Source organism: Hylobates moloch, unplaced genomic scaffold (genome assembly GCF_009828535.3).
Source record: "Hylobates moloch isolate HMO894 unplaced genomic scaffold, HMol_V3 SCAFFOLD_15, whole genome shotgun sequence".
Classification (NCBI taxonomy): Eukaryota; Metazoa; Chordata; class Mammalia; order Primates; family Hylobatidae; genus Hylobates; species Hylobates moloch.
The window spans coordinates 56,734,548-56,761,132 of NW_026652290.1; the positions used below are offsets into that span (position 1 = coordinate 56,734,548).

The window sequence follows — 26,585 nt, forward strand, 5'->3', positions numbered from 1 at the left end:
ATTTAGTGCCTTATGATGCATTACAATTTAACTGCCTTGGGTGCTAATGCGGCTCTGGGTAGGGAGAGACACTTCTTTAATAATAATAATAACAACTTTGGCACCTTTTTTCTAGAATACTAGGAACTTTAGCAAGTTTGCTGCAGGGGCTTTTGCTCTAGAGCTGGTTCTGGGTGCTCAGCATCCTGTGAAGGTGGGATTCCAGGAGGGGAGGAGGTCGGTGGCTCTCAGAGAGAGTGGCTGGTCTGGTGAAGAAGTTAAGTGCATACTTTAAATTCAAATGGACCTTGGTTCAAATCTGCCTCTCTAGTTTACTAGGTATAATACCTCTTCATTTTCCTCATCTGTAAAGTTTGGATAATTGTGGGAAAAGGATTTCCTGGAGTTGCTGGGTTAAGTGAGATAATATATGTGGAATGCTTAGCACAGTGACCCATAGTAAGGAGCCTCTAGAATGTGGTATCATTACTGGCATTCAATTCCCAAATATTTATGAAACGCCTGTTAGGGGATTTGATAGTGGACAATGTCAATAAGCCCCTTACCCTCTGGTCTGGTGAGAAAGACATTGAGTACTTACTGCATCAGAGCAGTATTGAGGGAAGCATAGCACAGTGACAAGGAGCATGGACTCTGGTGCCACAGTGCCTGGGTTTGAATCCAGTCTGTTACTTCTAGCTGTGTGGCCCTTGGAAGGTCACAGACCCTACTGGTATCTGCCTTATGTGATCACTGCAAAGGTTAAATGAGTTGATACAAAATCTTAAAATCTTGCCTGGCATGTAGCAAGTGTCAGCATCACATGACTGCTTCTCATCACAGAGTGCGATGAGCTTTAAAAGGAAGAAGATCAGGATGCAGGGGAAGTGTATAAGAGAAAGACGTAAGTGAAATTCATCTAGCGAAGTTCCACTAAGGAGGGGAATGAGTCACAAAGTAAATCAGGGGGAGAAAAGGAGAGGTAGATTTACATGTGCTGTTATGACATAATCTCCAAGATACATTCTTAAGGATAAAAAGCAATGGGGCAGGCCAGTATGCACAGCATGCCCCCATTTAGGTAAAAATAAATTTATCAACCTGTTGTCTGTGTATGCGTGTATGTGTGTATCATCTCTCTCTACCTATCATCTATGTATCTATTCTCTATGTATCTATCTAGCATCTATCCATCCATCTATTTAATCATGTACTATTTTAGGCAAGGTTCACTAAGGGATGGCTAATAGTATTGCTTGGGGGTGGGGGGTGATCTGGGGAATTGTAACAGAAAGAAGAAAAAATAAACGGGAAAAATGACCAAGTAAGAAGATAGACACCTTTATGATCTTTAGGCTAAAAGGCAAATAGTAAAACCAGGGCTAGCTTTAGGTTTCTGGTTAGAGAGTCCATGCTGCTGGTTCCTGGTAGGAATGGGCCTACTAGTCTCACTAATTTATTTTATTTTGGTAAATATAGTTATTTTTATAAAAATGCTATTATATAGCTAACATGAATGGGCCTATTATTTTCAAATAAATACGTAATATATTTCTTCCTATTTATTTCTAACATGGGAAAGATGATGGATATAACCTATATAAGTAAAAGTTATGTGGTGACATTGGTTATTTTTTATTCTTTGAGACAGAGTCTCATTGTGTCACCCAGGCTGGAGTGCAGTGGTGTGATCTCGGCTCACTGCAACACTGGCCTCCCAGGTTCAAGAGATTCTCCTGCCTCAGCCTCCCCAGTAGCTGGGATTACAGGCACCTGCCACCATACCTGGCTAATTTTTGTATTTTTAGTAGAGATGGGGTTTTGCCATGTTTCCCAGGCTGGTCTTGAACTCCTAACCTCAAATGATCTGCCTACCTTGGCTTCCCAAAATACTGGGATTACAGGCGTGAGCCACTGCACCTGGCCAGGGGCTTCTGATTCTTAACTGGCTTCACATCAGACAGAGGCCAGCATGGTACTTATCAACTGTAACACTTTATGGATCCTCAAATACCAAGTGATTTAGTTATAGATTTAGTAAGTCCTCTGCTCTCAATACTGTGTTTCCCAAGGATTGCAGCAATTCCTACCCATATTCTCATTGTTAATAGGGCAGGCTGGAGGGCTCCAGGGAAGCTTAGCAGTTCAACGGCTCCTTACAAATACCACTCCTACTATTGTTACTACTGCTACATAATATTTATTGAGTACTTATGTTTTCCAAATACTGTACATGGGCCCACCCTACATTTAGCCACCAGAAGTTATTAGCAGGTGGAGAAGAGCACCCGCCCTCAGAGCTGATTAGAGGTGTACTGGTTAGGTGGTGTGGGGTCGGGGAAGGATGGGCTGGAGAAATGCTTGCCTGTGATCTGGAGAGCTGAGCAGATGTGCTCACCTTTTCCTACTTGGCCTTTCTTGATTTGAGAAAAGCCAAACAAAACAAAACTGAGCCCAGCCCAAAGCAACAAGAATTTTCAGTGTGGAGATATCTGGTTTGAAAAGCCTTTTAGCTTAAAGGTTGCTGTGGTGTGAATGTCTGTGTCTCTCTCAAATTCATATGCTGAAATCTTAACCCCCAATGTAATGGTATTAGGTGGTGAGGCCGTTGGGAGATAATTAGGTCCTGAGGGTAGAGCCCACATGAATGGGATTAGTCCCCTTATGAAAGAAACCCCAGAGTGCTAGCTCACTCCTTCTGCCATGTGAGGGCACAGAGAGAACCAGGAAATGGGCATCAGAGACACCAGAAATGCTGGCACCTTGATCTTGGGCTTGACCAGCCTCCAAAACTGTGAGAAATTTATGTTGTTTAGAAGCTACCCAGTCTACGGTATTTTGCTGTAGCAGCCTGAACAGACTGAAACAAAGGCCGACGTGAAACATCCCTCTTTCTCTTCTGCTTGGAGAATGGTAGAGGACCACTTAATACATTTTAAAAAATCTCTCTTAGTTTCATTTCAGTAAAGGAGAGGGGAGGGAAGGAGAGTGTCGACCTGTAACGGCAGACCTTCTTCTCTAGGACGTGCCCTACTGAAAAATCACAGCTATTTTGTTTTTTTTCAGTTTCACTGGGACATGGGACAGACATTGTTTACTTGTTATTTGAAAGCTACAAAAAGGTCTGCGTGACCCCAAGTTTTTCCCTGCAGGCCTTCTGTGGTGCCTGCCACGCCCACCATTAGCAGGACTCCTCAGGGACCTCTGGGAGCTGTGTTCACTTTAACTGACTGGACAATTTTCACGCTCATTTGCACAGCTTAGACCCAGGCATTGGTCTCTGTTCAGCACGCCAGCCCTCACCCAGTGGCTGGCACCCAGTGCTCTCCAGCTGCCCTGAGTCCCACGCCAAGTCCCTTACCACCTGACACATAAATGTTCCTGACCTTAATTCTCACATGAAGACTTATCTGTCCTGTGTCCCAGTTCCCCTGACTGCTTTCCTGGCCTCTAGGTTATTTGTAGGTAACCACTGGGTATTCATTAGATCTGGGGTTTTAAACTGTATTCTAAAGAACCCAAGAGAGCCCACAAAAATGCCTTTGGGGATACAGTGGCGTTGGAAGAGGAACCAGGATGGGTGGGCCCAGGCCTGTAATTGATTATAACAGCATAGCTCCACTTGTGTGTTTTATATACTGCTACCTCCTTACAAGTGTCTCTTTGAAGGGTCTTCTTGCTTTAAAAAATACTTGGGGGGCACTTCATGAGACTAGCTTGTGCAAATAGGCATCAGAATGCCTTTCTTTGAGTTGTCCCTGTCACTGGGAACTTGACAGGGGAAATGATCAAATACGGTTTCATATAAGAGAAGGGGCTAGTGGCTGAGATACATCCTTCTATTTTTTTAAATAGTATTTATTGTGAAATAAACTAACAAATGAAAAGGTGCACAAAACAAAATCTCATTATTCAGAAATGGACCACAAAATAAATGCTCACATAACTGCCACCAGGTCAAGAAATAGAACGTGACCTGTACTTCAAAGTTTCATTTACTGCCTCATGCTTCTACCTATCACTATCCTCTCCAGCTCCCTGGAAATTAACCCCTCTCCTAAGCTTTGTGGCAATCACTTCCTGGCTTTTCACCTTAGCAGTCAGCCCTAAACATTACACTTTGGTCTTGCCTAGTTTTGAACTTGGCAATAAATTCTGGCTTTTTTGTTGTTAAACATTATCATCTTCCTTTCTTCCTCACTACTCTCCTCTCCCAAGAAATGTATTCTACAAATATGAGGAAGGATTGCAGTAATATTAATATTTCCACATTATAAGACTGAATAATGAGAAAAAGTAGTCAAATAACAATGATTCTTAACAAATGTCTCCAGCTTAGAGGTAATTATAGTGGACAGGTGTTAAAGTAAATAGTGTCATAATTAGCATTTATGAAATGATGTTTGCAGGAAGAACTTTCTATTTTAACTTCACAGATTCTTACAATTCTTGAGGAGCAGGTGTATGGCAAACAGAAATGTTTGCAGCTTTTTCATCTTCTTTTCTCTTCTAAAATATCCTTGGTAAGGACACAAGGGGACATGCATTATTCTAGGGTTGTCCAGAAAGACAGGGGCAACTGGAAATGGGAGTGTCCCCCTCTGACTTGGGTCTGGCCTTCTGCCCCTATGGCCCCTGCCTCTTTCTGATGGTAAATGTGGAGAGATGGTGATGGATGGTTTGTCACAAATAGTTTTCAGTTTACCAAAGTGCACCCAGCTTTCTCTGAACCTCTTTGAAATGCTTTTAGGGCAACATGGAGAATGGAATTCAACAATTCTCCACAGCTGCAGTCAGAATACAGTGACCCTAGGAGCAGCTGGGGGCAGTTATTTTCGTGTTTTGTAGTTGCTGTTTCCTTAAAAGCTTTTTCAGAATGTTCTGGAAGGTCCTGTGGCATCCATATTACGAAAAACTGCGTGTGGGGCAGACTCTTGGATTCCAGACCCTCATCCAAAATTTGGCAAATATTTGTCTCCACTTCTCACCAGCAACTTGTTGTCTCAGAAGTACTTGCCCTGTGTCCTCCTGCCTCAGCCCAACAGGCGCACATGCAGGAGTGACTCTCCTCTGGAAGCTCTATTTAGTGAAGGAAACCCTCAAATAGAAGCCAGGATCCCTGGGATCTGGCATCAGCTGAAGCTTAAATCACCTCTTTGACTTTTATCAGTATCTCTCTCTTCTGGCCTTAGTTTCCCACATCTGTAAAATGAGGATGTTGGACAGAAGATCTTAGAAGACTCTTTCGGTAGGGAATTGGCAATGATGTTTTAAGGTAAGAAACTGATTGCAGTGGGAGGGCACGGTGGCTCATCCCTCTAATTCCAGCACTTTCGGAGGCTGAGGCAGGCGGATCAAGAGGTCAGGAGTTTTAGACCAGCCTGACCAACATGGTGAAACCTTGTCTCTACTAAAAATCCAAAAGTTAGCTGGGCATGATGGTGTGTGCCTGTAATCCCAGCTACTCAGGAGGCTGAGGCAGGAGAATCGCTTGAACCCGGGAGGCAGAGGTTGCAGTGAGCTGAGATCGCACCACTGCACTCCAGCCCGGGCGACAGAGCGGAAAAAAAAAAGAAAAGAGACTGATTATCATAGCAGAAATCCGAGCTATTTCCTTGGGCAAGACTGTTTTTACATAGAGACAGATTAGTAAGCAGAATAAGTAGCCTCTCTTGAGGCTTTAATGGATGACAAAGGACTGTATTATTATAATTATTATTTTTAGATAAGGTCTCACTCTCACCCAGTCTGGTGTGCTGGCATGCCATCTTGACTCACCGCAATCTCCGCCTCCCAGGCTCAAGTGATCCTCCGACCTCAGCCTCCTGAGTAGCTGGGACCACAGGCTTGCGCCATCATGCCTGGCTAATTTTTTATAGTTTGCTAGAGATGGGGTTTAGCCATGTTGCCCAGGCTGGCAAAGGACTGTATTTTAAAACAAAACAAAACATAACACTCCCACAATCTTTTCCAAAACAAATGAATAATTCTCACATTTTTACCCCGTTAACAGTGCCTGAAATATCACCAATAGATCCCTCCCTTTCTGCAGATTTTGTGATTTTCTAGAGTTTAATTATAAAAAAAGTATAAATGGCTCCAAAAGGAGGAGTAGACAATACCACTATCAGTGGGATTAGTGGACTTGGACCTGACAAGAGGCAGGGATTTTAGCACTGTTCCTGGCTCCATGCTTGTGAAGCAGCCCAGGCAGTTTCCAACTTGAAGGGACGTATTCTAAACCAGCACTTTGCAAGCTTTGATGAATCCACAAATGACCTAGGGGAACTGCTAAAATGTAGTTTCTGAATCAGTAGGTTCTGCATGGGACCTGAGAATCTGCATTTCTAATAAGCTTTCGGGTGATGTGGATGTGTCCACAAACACATCTGGAGTAGCAAAAGTTTATAGCGCATGACTCTGTCTTTTGAACATAGCTAACTGGACTGCAGGGGCTGATCCCGTGACTCCAATCCAGCCAGTGTGTCAGCTGATCTCTGATCACAAAAGGATATTGGGTCGATCAGGAATTTAAACAGGAGAGGTGGGCAGTAGTTTAGGAGCAGAAGTGGAGAAATCTAAAGCAACACAGAGACACATACACAGAGAAGCTGACTCATTTTAATGACAGAACATTAGAGAAGGACCCTGTGAAGACTGTCTTCTGTGGGCGTGAGTTATGTCTATATCTTGAACACAGAGTGACCTCTGGCTCCTGTTTCCCCCATGCATGCCGGACCCTACTTCCTCTTTATCCATCAGGCCTGCATGCTGAGATTATTTTCAAAGTTCCTGGGGGGCCAACCAGGTAACTGAGGTAACTGAGGCTTTAGTTGAATCCTGAAAACTCTACGTTGTGAAAGAAAAGCTGGAGTTTGGGTGGGGATGTACACGTGGATTGGGTCTCAAAGTAAAGGGGCTTTGGATTGCTTGAAAGCCTTGGATGCTTGACGGCAGAGGTTTGTGTGTGGGCTGAGAGTGGGTGCAGAAATAATGGAAGATGAAGAGTCATATGTCACAATTTTTCCAGGGCTGCTCAAGAATTTTGCCAGTGGTGCCAATCTATTTGTAGGGATTTGGTTGATCAGCTCACCTAACTTTCTAGAATGTTTTCCTTTCCCCTCCCATTCTCATGGTTGCCAAGAGAGTATACAGCATAATTCTAACTCCTTGCCATAGTTGATTGGCCCAGCAGTGGAGAGCTGACCCAAATTGGGCCAATATGCTCTTTTCCCAGGAATTTGGAATGGGTCCTAAGAGTCAATTTTGACTCTTTCTTGGTACCAGGATTTGGATCATGCAGAACTCAGGAACCATTGAAAAAACGTTTTCTGCTATAAAAAATGTTTTCTGGCAAATAGGAAGAATGACTCTACAATATGGCAGAGGAAAATGGAGCAGATACACTGGAAAAAATCAAACAGATGCACAGAAAGAAGAAAAATCTGGTTCCCTACATGATTCTAGTTCTTGTTCTAAATGGTTTCTGAGACTAAATTGCATCTATCGTTGTATTTCCTGAGATATTCCAATATCCTTTCAACACTTGATGTTTGTGGCTTAAGCCATTAGAAGTAGGGATCTGTCATTTGCAACTGAGAAGGCCCTAATGAAAACATGCTTTAGAGAAGGTCTCCTGTTGCTGAGGCAGACCTTTCTGGTTCAACTGCAATGACAGATGGAAGGTAGTGGTGGGCTCAGATCAATAATATGCCATGGAGAGTGCTGCTCCTTCTTGTTTATCAATAGTCTCATGACTACTAGCTTGAAGGATGTTCACAAGATACTCCATCCATCCATCTATCCATCCATCCATCCATTCATCATCTAATTGTCTATCCATCTATCCTCTATCCATCTCTGAAAGATTTCCTGATCTCCTGTGTTGGCTAGACTCTATGCTAATGGCTACTCTGTGACCTCTGGTTACTCGTTTTCATGTTGTGCCCATATTTAGTATATGATATTATATTAAGTCCTAAAATTACGGTAACACAGAACAGGCCCATTCCCCCACATTTTGATTCCTCCGCCCCCATAATATTTCTTTCTATTTTGTACAAATGTGAAATATGTAATTAATACTACCTCTTCTTGGGAAATGTCTTACATTCAATATCCCAAATGCTTTAAATATGTCATTTAGGTGGTTGTGTGTGTGTGTGTGTGTGTGTGTGTGTGTGTGTTTTGAGACAAAGTCTTACTCTGTCACCTAGGCTGGAGTGCAGTGGCGCAATCTCAACTCACTGCGACCTCTGCCTCCTGGGTTCAAGTGATTTTCATGCCTCACACTCCTGAGTAGCTGGGACTATAGGCGCGTGCCACCACGCCTGGCTAATTTTTTGTATTTTTAGTAGAGATGGGGGTTTCACCATATTGGCCAGGCTGGTCTCGAACTCCTGACCTCAAGTAATCCACCCGTCTTGGCCTTCCAAAGTGCTCATTTAGGTGTTTTCATATGAAACAGATAAGAGGCCAGGGGCCAGGTACGGTGGCTCACCCCTAGAATCCCAGTGTTTTGGGAGACAGGTGGGAAGATGGCTTGAGCCAAGAAGTTTGACACCAGCCTTGGCAGCATGGTAAGACCTCATCTCTACAAAAAAGTTAAAAAATTAGCTGGACGTGATGGTGTGCATCTATACTCCCAAATGTTTGAGAGGCTGAGGTGGGAGGATCGCTTGAGTCCAGAAGTTTGAGACCAGCCCAGGCAATAATGAGACCCCATCTCTACCAAAAAAAAAAAAAACCAACAGATGAAACAAAACCAAAATTAGCCTGGCATGGTGGCACACTCCTGTAATCCCAGCTACTTGGGAGGCTAAGGGTGAGAGGAGGGCTTGAGCCCAGCAGTTTGAGGCTGCAGTGAGCTATGATCACCCACTATACTCCAGTCTGGGCCACAGGGAAAGACCCTGTCTCTGAAAAATAAAATAATAAAAATAAAATAAAATAAAATAAAATAAAAAATGGGTGTCTCAGAAGCCCTGTCCAGAGACAAGGACACCATTCCTGATGGGTGTTATGTTTGGGATCTACTGGCTCTTTGTCCAAGTTTCTTCATTTTCTTTTTGAAGGCTTAGGTGCTGGTTGAAAGGGTGATGTAGGTTAGCTTGGTTTTCAGCTGTCCTAACCCCTGTTTGGACCATAGATCTTTTCCAAGTATCCTGGGCCCCCCAGAATAATTCACTTTCATTTCATTTCTGCTGAAGACTCCTAAGAAGGGAAATTTTCATCTCTGAATTCAAGCCTAAGCCAGAGCTTCTCCCACAGATAAACTTTCTCAGGAGTTCATGCCAAGAGACCTAGACTAGCAAGAATAAAGCAAAAGAGAAGGAGGGCTGGACATAGCGTGCCTTGTGTTAGCTGGTTGTAAATGATCTCAGAATCTTGAGACACCTATTGCATTGAGAAGCTTCAGAGCTTCTCTCAACTCTGAGATTCACAGAGAATCAGTTCGCTTGAAATGTAAACATCTTAGCTTTGGGAAGAGAAAAAGAGAAACTGTCATTGTGTGTTGGAATATGATCTAGGTAGAGCAGTGGTTCTCAACTTTGAATCACCGGGGGAGCTTTTAAAAAGCAAGAATGGCTGGGCATGGTGACTCATGCCTGTAATTCCAGCACTTTGGGAAGCCGAGGCAAGTGGATCACTTGAGGTCAGGAGTTCGAGAACAGCCTGACCAACATGGCGAAACCCTGTCTCTATTAAAATACAAAATTAATAGGGTCTGGTTGTGCCTGCTTGCAATCCCAGCTACTTGGGAGGCTGAGGCAGGAGAATTGCTTGAATCCGGGAGGTGGAGGTTGGAGTGAGGCAAGATCGCACCATTGCACTCCAGCCTAGGCAACAAGAGCGAAACTCTGTCTCAAAGAAAAAAAAAAAAAAGAAGAAAAAAAAAAGCATGAATGCTGGGCCTCAACAGAGTAAATGAATCAGAATCTCTGGGTAGAGTCTGGGCATGGTGCTTCTGAAAGCTCCCCAAGGTGTTTTCATGTCAAAGTCAAGGGTCTTGGTCTAAAAGAGAAGTGAGAGATGGCCATTTAAGATGAGCAGATGGGAAGGGCCTGTGATTATGGCTACTTTCCCTAGAGGTTTACAACTTTGAGGCCTCTCTTGGGCAGACAGAGAAGCCAGGAGGGTCTGGTGCACACTATTACTGAGGGTGCCAGCTTACTTTAAGCCCACAAGCTGAATAATTATTGTAATAAAAAATAGACAAGGAAAAGATACCCACCAGTGGCTTGGGTCAGCCACAGCCTTACAACATTCTGGTATAGAATGTTCTGGTACCCAAGAAGTACCATTGCCCTGTTGATACCTCTTGAGAGAGGTGGAAATGATCAGGGAGAGTGGAAGAGGTCATGACTAAGACTGAAGAGCATACAGGGGCCAAACCTTAGCAGCCTTAGGATTTCGTACGATGTGTGATGAATCTTGAAGGAGGAGCACAGCACAGCTGTGCAGGAAGGTGATCTCTTGCAGTCAGCATTGGCTCAGGGATTGAGTGGGTGACTGTGTTCAATTCTTCACTGGAGGAATTCCATGATAAATATGAAAAAAGGATATGTGATGCTTCAGGGTTTATAGAGACAAAACACCTCACGTACGTTGGTAAGTTGACAGTCTCTCACCAATTTCTATGCTCTTGATGACATTTGATCCTCACAGCTCCTGGGAAGGAAGGCACAGAACAGTGCAGGCACAGGCAGAAGACCTCAGCTTATGGGCTACTAGTGGCCTCCTCCTCTGCGTGACCTTGGCAGGAAGGGCAGGTATTGTGGCTTCTCCCTGGGGCATAAGAGCAGAATTTTCTTGGGTCAGATTAAGATCTTCACTGACTTTAAGCACAAAAAGGTTTCAGCATCTGCCTTCTCATATATAATTCAGAATAAAATAATACTAAGCTATAGAGTAAATATAAATAAATGTAATAGAATTCTTATCTGATTACTTTGGTGTTTTTTCCTTTTTTTATTTTATTTTTTAAAGAAACCATTCTTCAAAAATTGTTTTCTCACACTCTTCCTTGACATTGCTGGTGCCTTAAGCATGGGCCTAGAGGCCAACTGGGCCCATTTGGCCATCTAGCATGAACACATAGCCATGAGCCATCAATGAGTCCAGCTGGAGGTTGTCTTTCCCAGTGATAATCCCCAGACCTGGACTGAATGGGGAGTGGGCCTGATTGACCCTCAAGCCCATTTCCTGCCATTTTTAAAATAATAGGCCAAGAAGAGCAAACCAAGAGTCCTTGTTTCCCCATTAACTTGGGGGCAGTGTAAGTGGTTTGGAGAGAACAAACCTGTTTTCAATCCCATCTCTGTCCTTTTCTATCTGGGGCTGTCTTTGCCTCTCTTCATTGATTAAATGGTGTTGCTAGAGATCTCATGAGACTCTGTGAGGATTAGATGGTAAAGCACATGAGGGAAGGCTGCTTGGTCATCTGGTTTACTACAGGGTGAGTATCCATTTTCTGTAATACTTGGGACCAGAAGTATTTTGGATTTTGGAATATTTGCATTATGTACTTACTGGTTGAGCACCCCTACTAAAATCTGCAATGCTCCAAAATCTGAAACTTTTTGAGCACTGCCATGATGCTCAAAGGAAATGCTCACTGGAGCATTTTGTCTTTTGTATCTTTGGATAAAGAATACTCACCCTGTATTACATTCTTGTGCCTACAGAGTGCCTAGCACACAGTGAGGACTCAATAAATATTTACTGAGCACACACTCTCTTTATCTGCACTCTAGTTCTTCTCACTGAGAAGGTGGATAATTGTGTGGAAAGTTCTTAATCACTCTCTAATAAGATAGCAGTGTGGGTAGAGGCCTTCCTCTCTTGGATGGGTGAAATGTCCAAGGAAAGTGGTCTGAGGGATGGTCCCTTTGCAAATATTGTTTGGAGGTCAGGAATTTGAACTTATGGCCCTGAATCTGAACTTATGCTGCAAAGCATTTTATGCCTGTGGTAGTAGATATTCAAATAATTATTTGTAGCAGACTCATAGACAGTAATGTTGAGTAGGTATTTCACAGCAAGGAACTGGGGTGAGAGCCATAAGTACATGGTCTCAGGTGGTAAGAGATATATACTGTTGACATTTGTTTTATTTTTATCCAGGTGTGGAGTGGTAGCAATGCTCACTCAACAGGTTACCGTTTGTAAGAGAGTAAGAACTGATTATTTGGTCCTGTCTTCTCTGTGCTTTCACCCTCACTCAGGATGGGGAGGGCACAGAGCAGGGGTGGAAAGTGGGTGATTGGGGCAGAAGGTTCTGGAGTGCATCTCTCTTAGAACTCAACTTGTGGGCTGCCACATTTGGTTTTGCAGGGTGGAGTCTGTGGGATAATAGGTTCTCACATGGGGAGTAAAGGGAAAGAATTCTGACACTTTAAGGAGAGTGGGAGCACCAGCCCTGCACCCAAGCCATTCAGAACAGTCTTCAGGGTCTTTAACAAGAGCCACTGATATGGTTTGGCTGTGTTGCCACCCAAATCTCATCTTGAATTGTAACTCCCAATTCCCATGTGTCATGGGAGTTCCCAATTGTAACTCCCAATTCCCATGTGTCATGGGAGGAACCTGGTGTGAGGTAATTGAATCATAGGGGCGGGTCTTTCCTGTGCTGTTCTCATGATAGTGGATAAGTCTCATGAGATCTGATGGTTTTAAAAATGGGAGTTTCCATGCAGAAGCTCTCTTTCTCTCTTTGCCTGCTGCCCTCCATGTAAGACGTGACTTGCTCTTCCTTGCCTTCCGCCATGATTGTGAGGCCACCCCAGGCATGTGAACTGTAAGTCCATTAAATAAACCTCTTTCTTTTGTAAATTGCCCAGTCTCAGGTATGTCTTTATCAGCAGTGTGAAAACGGACTAATACCGTTACGTTCTAGCTCTCCTTTTTTGACATCCCTGGGGTCTTGGAGAAGTGTTATATTTCAGAGGTGTAGAGCTCTAGGCTTTCAGGGCACATCTTTTTTAATTTTAATTTTTTTTTTACATTTAAATTTATCTTTTATTTTTTAAATTTCAATAGCTTTTAGGGTAAGAGTGGTTTTTAGTTACATGGATCAATTATATAGTGTTAAATTCTGAGATTTTAGTGTAGTCAGGCCACATCATGTGGTCAAGTTAAACCAGTGACTCTTGACAGAGAAAGAAAAGGAAGATCTGGTGGTGGTGTTTAAGAATTTGATAGTACGTAGCTAGGATGAGTGGGCTGTGCTCTCTGTTCCTGTCAGGCTCCATCATCATTCAGGGCATTGCGTCTCAGCTTCCTAGGAAGAGCTGATAGTTTCTCGCCTGGCCCTTGTTGTTTGGTTTGGAAGGGCTTTTGGTTTGTCTGTTACTTTGTCTGTGCCCTGTAAGTGAGTGACTGGCCACCCAAAATGAGTGATACTAAAGGGATAGGAACCAGAGAATGCAGATTCAAGACCAACCTCTTCATATTAAGGAAGACTGGACTTTGGGGAAAGAGGAGATCCAAAAAAATCAAACAAGAGATGGGATGTGTGTGGCCATAATATTGTAGAGATATCAGTTATCACTCAAGCCATGTGGAGAGTTGAGAGTCTTCTTGTGGTAAACACAAAAAAGTTAAGCTGTTCTTCACAAAAACTTGGGTGCTTGTAGGGAAGAACACATTATCTAGGGTATCATTTGTCTCGATTTTGCTACTCCCAGAGGGGCCAAATTTTGTGCTCGAATAAAGTCACTGCTGTGTGTTTGGAAGGTGTCTTTACTTGTCAGAATAAATAGAATGTCCTGAAATTGCCTGGCTTCAGCATTTCAAAGTGAACTGGAACCTCAGGGTCCTTCATAACTGACCTTGGTCTTCTGGTCTTCATGAAATATTAACCTTTCAGTGAATATTCCTCAGTTTCATCCACCCCAGATAGTTCTTACTCAGCCATGTGCTGACAATTTTATTGTCGTTGGCTCTTAAATGGAACTGGAAGTACAGCCTAGTCTATCAATTATTGATAAATTAACCAATAACATTTCCTTTGTTTCCTTGCCCTCAAAATCTCAGAATCAGAACCTTTGAAATGGCCCCATGTTGTTTCTAAATTCTCTGGGATGATCCACATTCTTTGTTGTTTTCATTTGCCAGCGTGCACAGGAGCAACCCCCCACTTCTCCTACTTTGGAAAACGTTTCGACATAAATGTCTGGTTCTTCTGAACACTCTCATTCCAAGCACAGAATAATTATTAGCTTGGAGAGGCTCTGTTCTTTTTTTTTTTTTTTTCATTTTAGTTTAAGATGTTGGGATCCCTGCCTACCTAAATGAAGTCAGGAAAGACACTGAGATGTTAAGATGTTTCTGTTTTCTTCTTTCCTGGGTGAGTTCTCCTAAAAGATGTCAGTGTTCAATTGTTGGCTAGCAACCTGTGGCATTTAATTATTCTTGACGTTTAATCCATCATGGTGTGAAAAAAAGAGTAAATGTAGCCTGTCTACTCCTCCTCCTCTTCCAAGAGAAACAATAGAATAATTAAGATGGTAACTAAAGTTCTAAGAATAATGAGAAACCACATAAAGACTAGCATGATATTACTCTTAGAACATTAACAGGAAACAAGTTCTGAGGCTATCTCCTCCTACTTCATTTTTTTTCTCTTCCTGTCCAGATAATCATGAGTCATCATCCTGTATAAATGAATAATAGTTTAATTTAAATAAGCCAATATTGTTTGGAGGTCGTTTATCACTTCACAGCTCTCATTCACAGTCAAGTCATGTGGAACTACACAACTTTCTTTTTGTGCACTGGAGCTGGAAATCTCGTTGAGTTTGGGAGGCCTTACTTCTGCATATTTGAATCTGGTGACCAAATTAAACATTGTTCTAAGTAAGCGGGTGGGTGGGGATGGTGATGGGCTGGGGCTGAGGTGGGGAGATGGAGAGCTGCCTTGAGAAGTTTTGGGCTTTCGCACTTGTGATTTCAGGGCATGGAAGCTGGATTTGGGTTTGAATAGTAGTATGTTGATAGTGGTGTGTGTGATAGAGAACTGATCCTAAAACTTAATATTTCAATAAGAACAACCATAAAGGACAGAAAATGGGACCCTTTTTAAAGGCTAACTATAGAAATTGGATTCATACTGTTAGGACTAATGATTGAAAGCAAAGGAAAACTCAAGCAACGTTCCTCAGCTGGCACATTCAAATGATAAATTGCATTTAAGCACTGAAAGAAACAACAGCTGCAGTTAATGAAAAACCAAATTTATCTAAATTTCTCCAGTTGATCAGTCAAAATAATCAGTATGGCTCTCACTCCATAATCACTTTTTGGTGGGGAAGGGGGAGGAGGGGGGAGGTCGGAGACAGGGAGGACAAAGAGAGAAGACAGGTTTTTATTTTTAAAGGTGTAGTTTCCAAAAAGGAACTGTAAAGCTACTGAGTTGTAGAAAATACATTTTCTTGTTATCAATATCAATACTCTAGATTTGTTGTTTTATTTTTAACTCTCCTAAGGATAATGCAGTTGGCTCTTGTATGGAATGAAGCCTATAGACATGGGCTGGAGGTGGGAAATACGGGGGCGGGTTGTGATAATGATACAAATCTGAAATGCTTTCCAAAACATCCTATGTCCATTGAGCTGTTTCATTATTACAACACCTGTGAAATAGACAACAGGTATTGTTTGTGGCTATTTTACACAGACAGGCACCAAAGGTTTGGGGGGCCAAGTGACCTACCCAAAGTCAGCTAATAAGCTCCTCTACAAGCTGGGGACAGAAGAAGATGTCCACGCTCCTCACCAAATGCTTTACTAAAAAACAGAAATAAGTTCTCCACACCTCATATCCTTACATGTTGAAAGCAGGAAAATCCTGTTGCAGAAACCACTTGGAGGAGCTGCCATCAAAGGCTGCTTGGGGCCAGCTTCCCTCCAGCACAGAGCTCTGTGCAGAGCCTGCATGTGGTGTGGAATTCCATTAGAACTTACTCACCATATGTTTGTTTGCTGGTGTTCAATGGAACCTGAGGGAGGGCATAATGGATCTCCATTACTAAACCATGTGGAAGGCTTCCAGAGATTTAATAGTCTACCTCGAGGTGATGAATAGAAGGGCTCTTGTATGCCTTGCATAATCAGGGAGGCTTGGTGCTCTGAATGCGCCACACTCTCCTCCAACACGCTTCTGGAAAAGTCTGTACAGCTGGCACTCCTGGAGTCATTTCAAAAGTGGAGATGGGCAGGGAGGGTGTCTTCCTCTCATCTTCCTTGAGAAAAGATTTGCGGGATGAGATTGCACTGATAGCTGGAGATTTTGAGTAGAAGGAAATAGGCTAGAGGAGTGGAGAGGAGAGGGAAGGCATTCGGTGACCTGGATTTCCCTCCTTGCAGCTGTAGTGGTCTGATCATTCTACCAAGGCCATGACTGTGAACAGCACTGTGGGTGATGGCTGGTGGCTCACGGGAGCTGGCTTGTGCATGGCACCTGAAGCCAAAGGTGAAGGACTGCTGGTATTGCTGAATCATGAGGCTGCCAAATGGCCATGAAATTTTATTCCTTCCAGTTAATTTTCTCACTGATGTGCTTTTAATTCATATGGTGTAGAAGAAGGCTGGACGGTATTTGTTGCGGGGGGGTGACAGAAATAGACCCATGGTAGAACTTGGCTGGTCTGTCTGCCAGGGAACTGAACACTTGAAAAGGTAGGAGCTCAAGGAGACTGATCCCGTGAACTCAAAAAGGGCAGAAACCAAGCTGCTTCTCCAGTGGATTCAAAGTCTAGATAGCTGTGAGAGTGGGGGACATGGAAAGTGCAGGTTATTAGTGCTTTTTCTCATCCCTGTGGCTCTCTACCATCCCCTCTGGTCTTCTGCCATCTTGTAGGTAACGTTTCTCATTGTTGCCTCATTTCCTTCCTTCCTTCCTTCCTTCCTTCCTTCCTTCCTTCCTTCCTTTTTTTTTTTTTTTTTTTTTTTTTTGATGGAGTTTTGCTCTTGTTACCCAGGCTGGAGTGCAATCGCACAATCTCAGCTCACTGCAACCTCTGCTTCCCAGGTTCAAGTGATTTTCCTGCCTCAGCTCCCGAGTAGCTGGGCTTACAGGCACGTGCCACCACACCCAGCTAATTTTGTATTTTTAGTAGAGACGGGGTTTCTCCATGTTGGTCAGGCTGGTCTCGAACTCCCGATTTCAGGTGATCTGCCCTCGTTGGCCTCCCAAAGCGCTGTGATTACAGGGGTGAGCCACTGCGCCCAGCCTTCCTTTCATTTTTTGACAGCCTAACCCACACATTAAATCCTATCATGAAAACCAAAGCCCATCCCTCCAGTATGGATTCTGCATTGCACCAAAATATGAGGGCATTTTTGGTACCTGGAGCCATGTTTGAAGTGGGTGGAATGCTGAAAGTTAGACAGACAGCCATCTTTTCATGGACTTGCCTGCAGGTTTGTGCATGAAGGAATCTTGTATAATTCTTCCAGTTTAAGCAAACTATGAGGCATTCGTTTTTTCATTTATTCAGCATCTGCCATGTAGCAAGTACTGTGCCAGACATGCAGAGTACAACAACAAACAAGGCTTGGTGCTTGCCCTCTAGAGGCTTTCTGGGAATGCATTAAAATAAACCAGAAGTTGGTGAAGTGTTAGATGTATGGCAGAATTTCATTTTCCCATCTCTTTGTTTACACAGGGAACTCCAGGAATTGGGAGAGGATAATGGGGCTAATTGTAATGTCAAGGTAGAGAGAGAGTTTGTAATGTGACTTAAGGTTGGGAAGGGGCAAATTTTCTTTTAGGATTATAAAGTAAAATCATGTCAGACACTAGCCAAGGGTGCAGCTGGGCATGAATCTCTTGTCTAGACCTAATGGGGCAGTTATTGGCAGGAGATTGATCTCCCATGCCAATGGGAGATGCATCTGAAATTGTTTTTAGGCACTTGAGGAGAACAAAAGAAAGAAAGAGGAAGCTGAGCCAGAGTGTGGGCCACCTCCAATCCCTCAACTCCTGGGGTCCAAAGCTCCCCTTGTCTTTCCTCTAGAAGCAAAAGAGGGAGAGAAGAGCTTAGACTACAACATGTGGCAGGCTTTGAACCTTGCAAGATCAGGGATGCACCAAAGCTAAAGGAAGAGAATTAATCTCAGGAATGGAAAAGTCTGGGACTTCTGGAGCAAAGCAACTAGGAGAAAGAATGTCAGAAAAGCCGGGCGCGGTGGCTTGGGAGGCCGAGGCAGGCGGATCACGAGGTCAGGAGATCGAGACCACGGTGAAACCCCGTCTCTACTAAAAATACAAAAAAATTAGCTGGGCGTGGTGGCGGGCGCCTGTAGTCCCAGCTACTCGGAGAGGCTGAGGCAGGAGAATGGCGTGAACCCAGGAGGCGGAGCTTGCAGTGAGCCGAGATTGCGCCACTGCACTCCAGCCTGGGCGACAGAGCGAGACTCCGTCTCAAAAAAAAAAAAAAAAAAAAAAAAGAATGTCAGAAAATTTGGGTAGTTCAGCTAGCCTTTACTTATTTATACTTGTAGTGATGGTGGTATTCTTAGGGTGTACATGAAGATCAAAACAAGAAAGAGTTTCTAATCCAAACTAGGGTAGGAGGGTTTAGGGGAGAGTGGAAGAAGTGTACCATCATCAGTGAATCCTGAATCCTCATAGACATTAGCACAGGACAGTCAAACAGAGGCCAGCAGATATTAGCTCTGTTATTTATTCTTCACAAATTCCTGTGCTTTCTCTCTATACACCTTGTCTTTTCTCCTTTGCAACATTATCTTCTTGAGGATTCTTTGTTCTTTTCTACCAGACTAGTGGTTGTGGATATACTTGGGACTCTTTTCCTTTTCCCAGTGCTAGACTCTCTAGTTAGGAAGATCAGTAGGTCTCTGGGGAGAGAGTAGGAAATTCAAAGGTCATAGAAAGATGAAGCATGGGACAGAGAGCTGCAGGGAGAATCATTACTCTTTCTTCTCAACCATAAAGTTTTCTGCAGTGTGACACGAAGTTGGCCTTCCAGGCCTATTTCTCAGTCCTGCTGTAGTCACACTGGCTTCTGGGCCTTCCCTTGCCATTCCTTGGTTTCTTTGCCTTGCTATTGTTTATGAAGTCTCTGGTTTCCTTTACCAGTCCTAAAGGGGATGCTATCCGTTTCCTCTCAATCTTACCTGATGCAGCTTTGGGAAACCCACAAAAGACTCTTCTTACAAACTCCTTGAGCATTTATTGGCAGAATCTTGTTCCTTAGAGGTAGCTGATTTTTTTTTTTTTTCTTCTAGATGCTTTTGGGATTTTTTTCTGTGATTTGCTGTTCCAAAAATTCATGAGAATGTGTCTGGATATGGATGTGATCCCTTTCAAAGTTAAAAACCCAAATTCTTCTCTCTAGGCCTTTTCCATTTTTTATCTGCAAAGTGGGAATAACTATTTACCTTCAGATTGCTGGGAGAGTTTAATAAGATGAAAGACATCAAAGCACACTATCGCCTGCAAGTTTACACCCTCCCCACCTCAGCAAATCCATACCTGGCCAATGAGCAAGAGTAGAAGATTTCTAAAGGTTCCCTAGTAGCCTTACGTAGGGAAAGGTGGTGCTTTCAGCTACAGAATATCTTCTCAGCATTTTTAAGCTTCTTTAATTGGTAACAGATCCAATGATCCAATCCAGCAGCTGCAGCAGATAGAAGAAGGTTTGGAAGATTTTAGAAGCTACCTACCCCTGCATTAGACATTTACATTATAACCATTGGCCTCATTTTCCTGTTTATCTCCTTAAACGTTTTTTAATCAGCTTTTTCCCCCAGCTGTGATTTACATATAATTATATTCACCCTGTTAAGTGTTCAGTGCAATAAGTTTTGGCAAATATTTATCATCACTGCCTCATTATACTCATGATAAAGAATATTCCCATCACCCCAGAATCTACTGCATGCTTCTTTCCCTTTAATCACCTCTGCCTCCTTCCAGTCCCTGACAATCACTGTTGGGCTTTCTATCATTTTAGTTTTGCCTTTCCCCGTATTTCTTATAAATTGAATCATACAATTAGGCAGTTTTAGGTCTTGGGTTTCTTTCGCTCAGCAAACTGCTTTTCAGATTCACCCATGTTGTTTTATGTAGCATGAATTATTTCCTTTATATTGCTGAGTAGTATCTCAACTTGCAGATATACCATAATATGCTTGTTTATTCACAGTTGGTAGACATTTGGGTTATTTGCAGTTGTTGACTGTTACTAATGAAGTGACTATGAACATTTGCACACAAAACATTGTGTAGAAGCATGTTTCCATTTTTTGGGTAAATACTATGAGTAGAATTGCTGTGTGATATGATAAGCATATGCCAAATGGCTTCCAAAATGGCTGTATAATTTTATATTCCCACTAGCAATATATGAGTTTCAGTTGCTCCATATTCGCGTCAATCCTAGGTATTGTCAGTCTTTTTAATTCTAGCTGTTTCAGAGAGAGTATAGTGATATTTCATTGTGGTTTTAATTTGCATTTCTCTAATACTAATGACGTTAGCATCTTTTTACATGCTTGTTTGCCATTCATATTTTCTTTGTTCAAATCTTTTACTCATCTAAAAAGTCAAGTTTTATTATTGTTGAATTGTGTTTTTTAACATGTTCTGGATTCAAGTCTTTCATAAGACACAAATTTTGCAAATATTTTCTCCCACCAATTTTGTGGCTTGTATTCTTATTAATGGTCGATTTTAAAGATCAAAAGTTTTTAATTTGACAAAGTCTAATTTATCATGTTTTTCTTTGTATTTTCTGTGTCCTATTTTTGAAATATTTTCCTAACCCAAGGTCACAAATATTTTTTCTTAAGGGTTTTTTTGGAAGTTTTATAGTTTTAGCTCTTATATTTAGACCTGTGATGCTTCTTGAGTTAATTTTTATGTATTGTGAAAGGTTAGTGTCTAGGCTTGTTATTTTTCCAAATGGATATCCAATTGTTCCAGCACTATTTGTTGGAAAAAACTATCTTTCCCCATTGAATAACCTTGACATCTTTGAGTAGATCTATTTCTGGACTCTTTTTTGTTCCACTGATCTTTATGTTTATCCTCAGATAAATACTATACTGACTTAATTATTATAGCTTTATAGTAAGTCTTGAATCACGTAGTGAACACTTTCTAACTTTGTTTTACTTTTTCAAATTTATTTTAGCAATTTTGGGTCATTTCATTTTCCTATAAAATTTAGAATCGGCTTACCAGTTTCTACAAAAAGACTGCTGTGATTTTGATTGGGATTGTATTAAGCCCTTAGATCAATATGGGAAAGTTGGTACATTACTAATTTTGAGTCTTTCATTCATGAACATAGCATGTCTGTTTATTCAGATCTTCTTTAATTTCTTTTAGCAATATTTTATTTTGTAGTTTTTAGTATGTCAGTATTACACATATTTAGACAAATCTCTAACTCTTCATATTTTTTGACATGATTGTAAATGGTGTATTTCTATTTTAAAAGTAAATGTCCAATTATCTGTTGCTAGTATATATAAATGCAATTGACTTTTGTATATTCATCTTGTATCCTGTGATCTTGCTAACTTCACTTTTTAGTTCTGGTAGCTATTTGTATATTCCTTGGGATTTTTCATATGGACAATTGGGCCATCTGCAAATAGAGACAGTTTTACTTCATTATTTTAACTCTCTATGATTTTAATTTTTTTTTCTTCCTTTATTGCACTGGTAGAACATCAGTACAATGTTAAATAGAAGTGGTGTGAGCGGAGATCCTGACCTTGTTACTGATTTTAGGGAGAAAGCATTCAGTCTTATCTCCACATATGTTAAAACTCCACAATACCATTTTCTTACTGTTTTAGATAGTCAACTATCTTTTAAAGACATTAAAAAATCAGATGAAAGTCTTTTATACTTGCCATTTCCATTGCTCTTCATCCCTTTGTGAAGATCTAAATTTCCATCCGATATTTTCCTTCTGCCCAAGGAATTTTAACATTTTTGTAATGAACGTTTACTGGCAAATAATTATTTAAGCATTTGTTTTTCCAAAACATCTTTATCTTGTCTTCAGTTTTGAAAGATAAGTATGCTGAGTATAAAACTCTACATTGACAGTGTTTTCTTTTAGTATTTTAAACATGTTTCTCCATTGTCTTCTGTCATGCATATTTTTGGAGAAGTCTGCTGACATTCTTATTTTTGTTTATTTGTATTAAATGTGTCGTTTTTTATTTGACTGCTTTTAAGATTTTCTTTTTTTGGCATTTTTGGCACTTTTATGATAATTTACCTTGGTCTGATTTTCTGTGTCTATTTTGCCTGAAGTTTGTTGAGCTTCTTGGATTTGTGGATTCACAGGTTTCATCAAATTTAAAGTTTTTTGGCCATCATTTCTTCAAATTTTTTTTTCTGTCTCAATCCCTAGTCCTTTTTTCCTTTCAAAACTTCAATTAAATGTATGTTAGACTGGCTGATATTTCCCCAAATTCACTGAAGTTTTGTTTTGCTCTGTTCATTTTTTAAATTCTTTTTTTTTCTCTCTGTGGTTTACAGAGAATATTTTTTATTGCTACCCTTTCAAATTCACTTTTTGTTTTTACAGTGTTTAATATGCTGTTAATCTTATCCAGTGTATTTATTAATGCATATCCCTAGAAGTTCATATGGTTCTTTTTTATATCTTCCACTTTTTTTCTCATCACATTTATGTCTTGAAAAATATCCTTGAATATATGGAATGTATTTTTAATAGTGTTTTTAAGTCTTCTCTAATAATTTAATTATTTCTGTTGTTTCTGGGTCAGTTTCGACTGGTTGAATTTTCCTCTAGTTATAGGTCATTTTTTTCTGCTTTTTTTGTTTTTACATGCTTATAACTTTTAATCGAATTCCAGTCATTATGAATTTTATGTTCATTCATGCTGGGTTTTGTTGTATTCTTTAAAGCATGTTGAATTTGTTCTTCATATAGTCATGTTACTTTCCTGTCAGTCTTATCATTTCCAGGCTTGCTTTTAAGTTTTGTTAGGGCATGTGCAGAGCAGCCTTTATTCTACTGATCATTTAGCTTCACTATGAAACCACCCCCATTCGGAGTACTCTCTAGTCAGTTTCCTGTGTATCATGAGATCCCTCTTCTGTGGTGGTTTGGAATTTGAATATAAACTCTTCCTAGCCATATGTGAACTAAGAAAATTATTTGATCTATTGCTTTTCAAAGTTTCACCCCATATTATGTACAGATTATTTCTCAAAGACTTGAGGGCATCCCTTTGCCGTTCTCTGGAACCCTCTGTGCAGCCCTGCTTACTCTTGTCTGCAAATTCTAGACACCTTGGCCTCCCTATCTTTGCTGCCTAAACTTAGTGAGAAAAAGTCAACTGGGTTCCCTTCCTGTTTGAGTTCTCCCTCCTGTACTGAGGCCTGGAAACTGTCTAGGCAGTGATCTGGGTTAATTTTACTGCTCATCTCGTTTGTTTCCTTTCTTTCACAGATCATAGTCCCATGCTATCTGCTACACATGTCTGAATACTATTTCATATATTTTGTCTAATTTTCAGTTGTTTACAGAGACATTTCCCGTAGCAGTTAATTCTTCATTGGTAGAAGTGAAAGTCCTAGACTTTTAACAAAGGAAGCAATTGATGCACAAATACATTCCTTATTAAAAAAAAAAAGGCAAATAATACTGGTTAAATGCAATTCCCTCTAGATTTCTTCACCTTTCCCCATCCAGTGTCACCTCTACCCTACATCAGTCCTTTCTGTAAAAGTAACTACTATTACCAGTTTGGTGGGTTTTTTTTTTTCTTTTTTTTCTGAACTCATTCAATACATTTACAAATTTATATGTGTTTAAATAGGAATATACTATGGTTTTATATTTTTTGAGATTTGAACATTTTTGTATAAATGAAATTTGTACAATTTGTCATTTTCACTTAGTGTACATCTGTGATATATTACCTTATGAGTTTAAATAAATATATCTTATTCTTAAACTGCTGCATAGTATATTAACATCAATATGGATATATAGATATACTATATATAGTGTACTATATAGTATCTAGCTTATCCATATGAATATATTTTAATTCATTTAACAACTTCCTGTCTTTAGATTTCCTACCTTTCTGACCAATAAGTAGTTATGGACTACTGAATATTTGATTAAAAAAAACAACTTGTAACCAATGTTAATCATTCAGAATGGTAACTAATATGTCAATTGAAATAACATAGTATTAAAGCAAATAATCCCTGCCCCCAGGTTATAAAATGGAACATTACTAGTTTTTAGAAATTTTCTTTATGTTTCTTTCTGACATAATTCCCTCTGCCCTTCAAACATAACTACATACTACTCTTCTGTGGTAATCATTTCTCTTGTTTACTTTATACTGTTACCACTAATGCTTGTCAGTAAATTGCATTGCATTTCCTTCTCTTTTTGAACTTAATACAAATGGAATGACACTGTAAATATTCTTTTGTCACTTGCTTCTTTTCCTCATTTTTGTTTGTGAAATTCATTGACACATATTATTGATGTGTACTTAATTTTATTGTGGTATGTTATTCTACTTTAAATATGTTACACTTTATTTTTCCATTCTACTGTTGATGTACATTTGGGATGTGTCCAATTTTAGGCAATGTTCCTATGGACAACTGGTACAAACCTTCCGAGGCATGAGTTTCTCTGGTGTATATATCTAGAATTGCTTGGTCATAATGCATGTATGGGTTCAACATTTTTAGGCACGGCCAAATTTTTTCCAAAGGAGTTTTGCAAATATATGCCTCCACCAACAGTGTTCGAACTTGACGTTGCATCCACATCCTCACCAGCACTTGGTATTGTAAAATATAATTTTTTCAAATCTCGTGCCAGTATAGTAATTGCTAATTGTTCTTTTAATTTGCATTTCTTTGATGATTAGTAAGATCAAGAACCTTTTCATGTTTATTGACTAAATTTCCTTTTTATAATTAATTAATTAATTAATTTTTATTTTTTGAGATGGAGTCTTGTTCTGTCGCCCAGGCTGGAGTGCTGGAGTGCAGTGGCACTATCTTGGCTCACTGCAACCTCCGCCTCCCAGGTTCAAGCGATTATCCTGTCTCAGCCTCTCAAGTAGCTGGGACTACAGGTGCACATCCCCTTGCCTGGCTAACTTTTGTATTTTTGGTAGAAACAGGATTTCACTTTGGTGGCCAGGCTTGTCTTGAACTCCTGACCTTGTGATCCGCCTGCTTTGGCCTTCCAAAATTCTGGGGTAACAGGTGTGAGCCACTGTGCTGGGCCTCAAATTTCCTTTTTTAAATTCAAGTCTTTTGTTCATTTCTTTTTCTTGCTTCTCTTTCTTCTTTCCTCCTCTTTTTTTTCCTTATCTTCTTTTCTTGTCAGTTTTTTTTTTTTTTTAGCAATTTGCAGGAATTATACTATAATCTGGATTGCCATTCTTCTTTAATTACATGAGTTGCAAATATTGTTATCTTCCCACTATCTTTATGGTGTCTTTTGATGAACAAAACTTCTTAATTTTAATATAGTCTAAGTTTTCCTTTTATTTGTTACAAAGTTTACTTTTTGTGTCTTATTTAAAAACTGTTACATACCAAGAAGATATTACCTGAAATATTATATCTTTACTTTTCATATGTAGGTGTTTAGGATTAAATAACTGGATTGATTACCTGTATGTATATGTAGGTAAAGGTAAATTTTAATTTTTCTCTAAAGAATACCTGATTATAACAGTACCATTTTCTTTTGAAATTTTGTTCTTTTTCCACTGAACTACAATGCTAACTCAATTATGTATCAGTTGTCCTGGTAGGTATTGTCGAGTTTCTGGGTTCTCTGTTTTGTTTGATTTTCTCTGTTTCTACCTTTTAGCCTATACCAGGCTGTTTTAATAATAGTAGCTTTATAATAATTTTTAATAATTAGTAGAACAAGGTCCCCTCCCCCCAGTTTTCTTCTTCATGCTTATCTTGGTCAAGAATAGCCAACACTTCAATAGTTTCACATGAATTTTAAAATCAGCTTTCAATTTCCAAAACAAACATGTATGGACATGCACATTGTTTTTCTCACTTCTCTCTCTCTCTTTCTTCACCTTCCCTGCTCCATTCACACACAACAAACTGTTGAGATTTTGGTATTTATTCTATCGAATATATAGATCAATTTAGGGAGAATGGACATCTTTATTACTGGAGTCTTTTGATCCCATATAGTCTACTTTCTATTTATTTACATTAAAAATCTTTAAAAGCAGTATTATTATTTTTTCCATAGAGGTTTCTTAATTATTTTATTAAATTTATTCCTAGATAATCCATATTTTATAAATGATTTTTAAAAATTTCACCTTCTAGGTAATTGTTGCTGGTATATAAAAATGTAATAGCTTTTATATGTAATTTTATGTCTAATATTCTTGGTAAACTAATTCCTATTGTGTATCTGAACAAGTTTTATTTTTTCCAAATCTTTATCCTTTTTATTTCTTTACAGTATTGTCTAGGATCTCCAGTACAATGTTGAATAAAACTAGTGATAGTGGATATTTTTGTCTTATTTGTAATCGCAAAGGGAATACTTTTAATATTTTAC

The 26,585-nt window shown here is 40.2% G+C and overlaps 1 long non-coding RNA gene across 1 annotated transcript in view; it reads left to right on the forward strand.

Moving 5' to 3' along the window:
• The first annotated feature begins 14,764 nt into the window (after positions 1 to 14,764).
• LOC116484178 (uncharacterized) overlaps positions 14,765 to 26,585 on the forward strand; it is a 29,788-nt gene continuing 17,967 nt past the window's right edge. The window contains exons 1-2 of the long non-coding RNA XR_004252486.1: positions 14,765 to 14,838; positions 16,348 to 16,453. This is a non-coding gene — a long non-coding RNA (uncharacterized LOC116484178). The remainder of the gene's footprint in view (positions 14,839 to 16,347; positions 16,454 to 26,585) is intronic.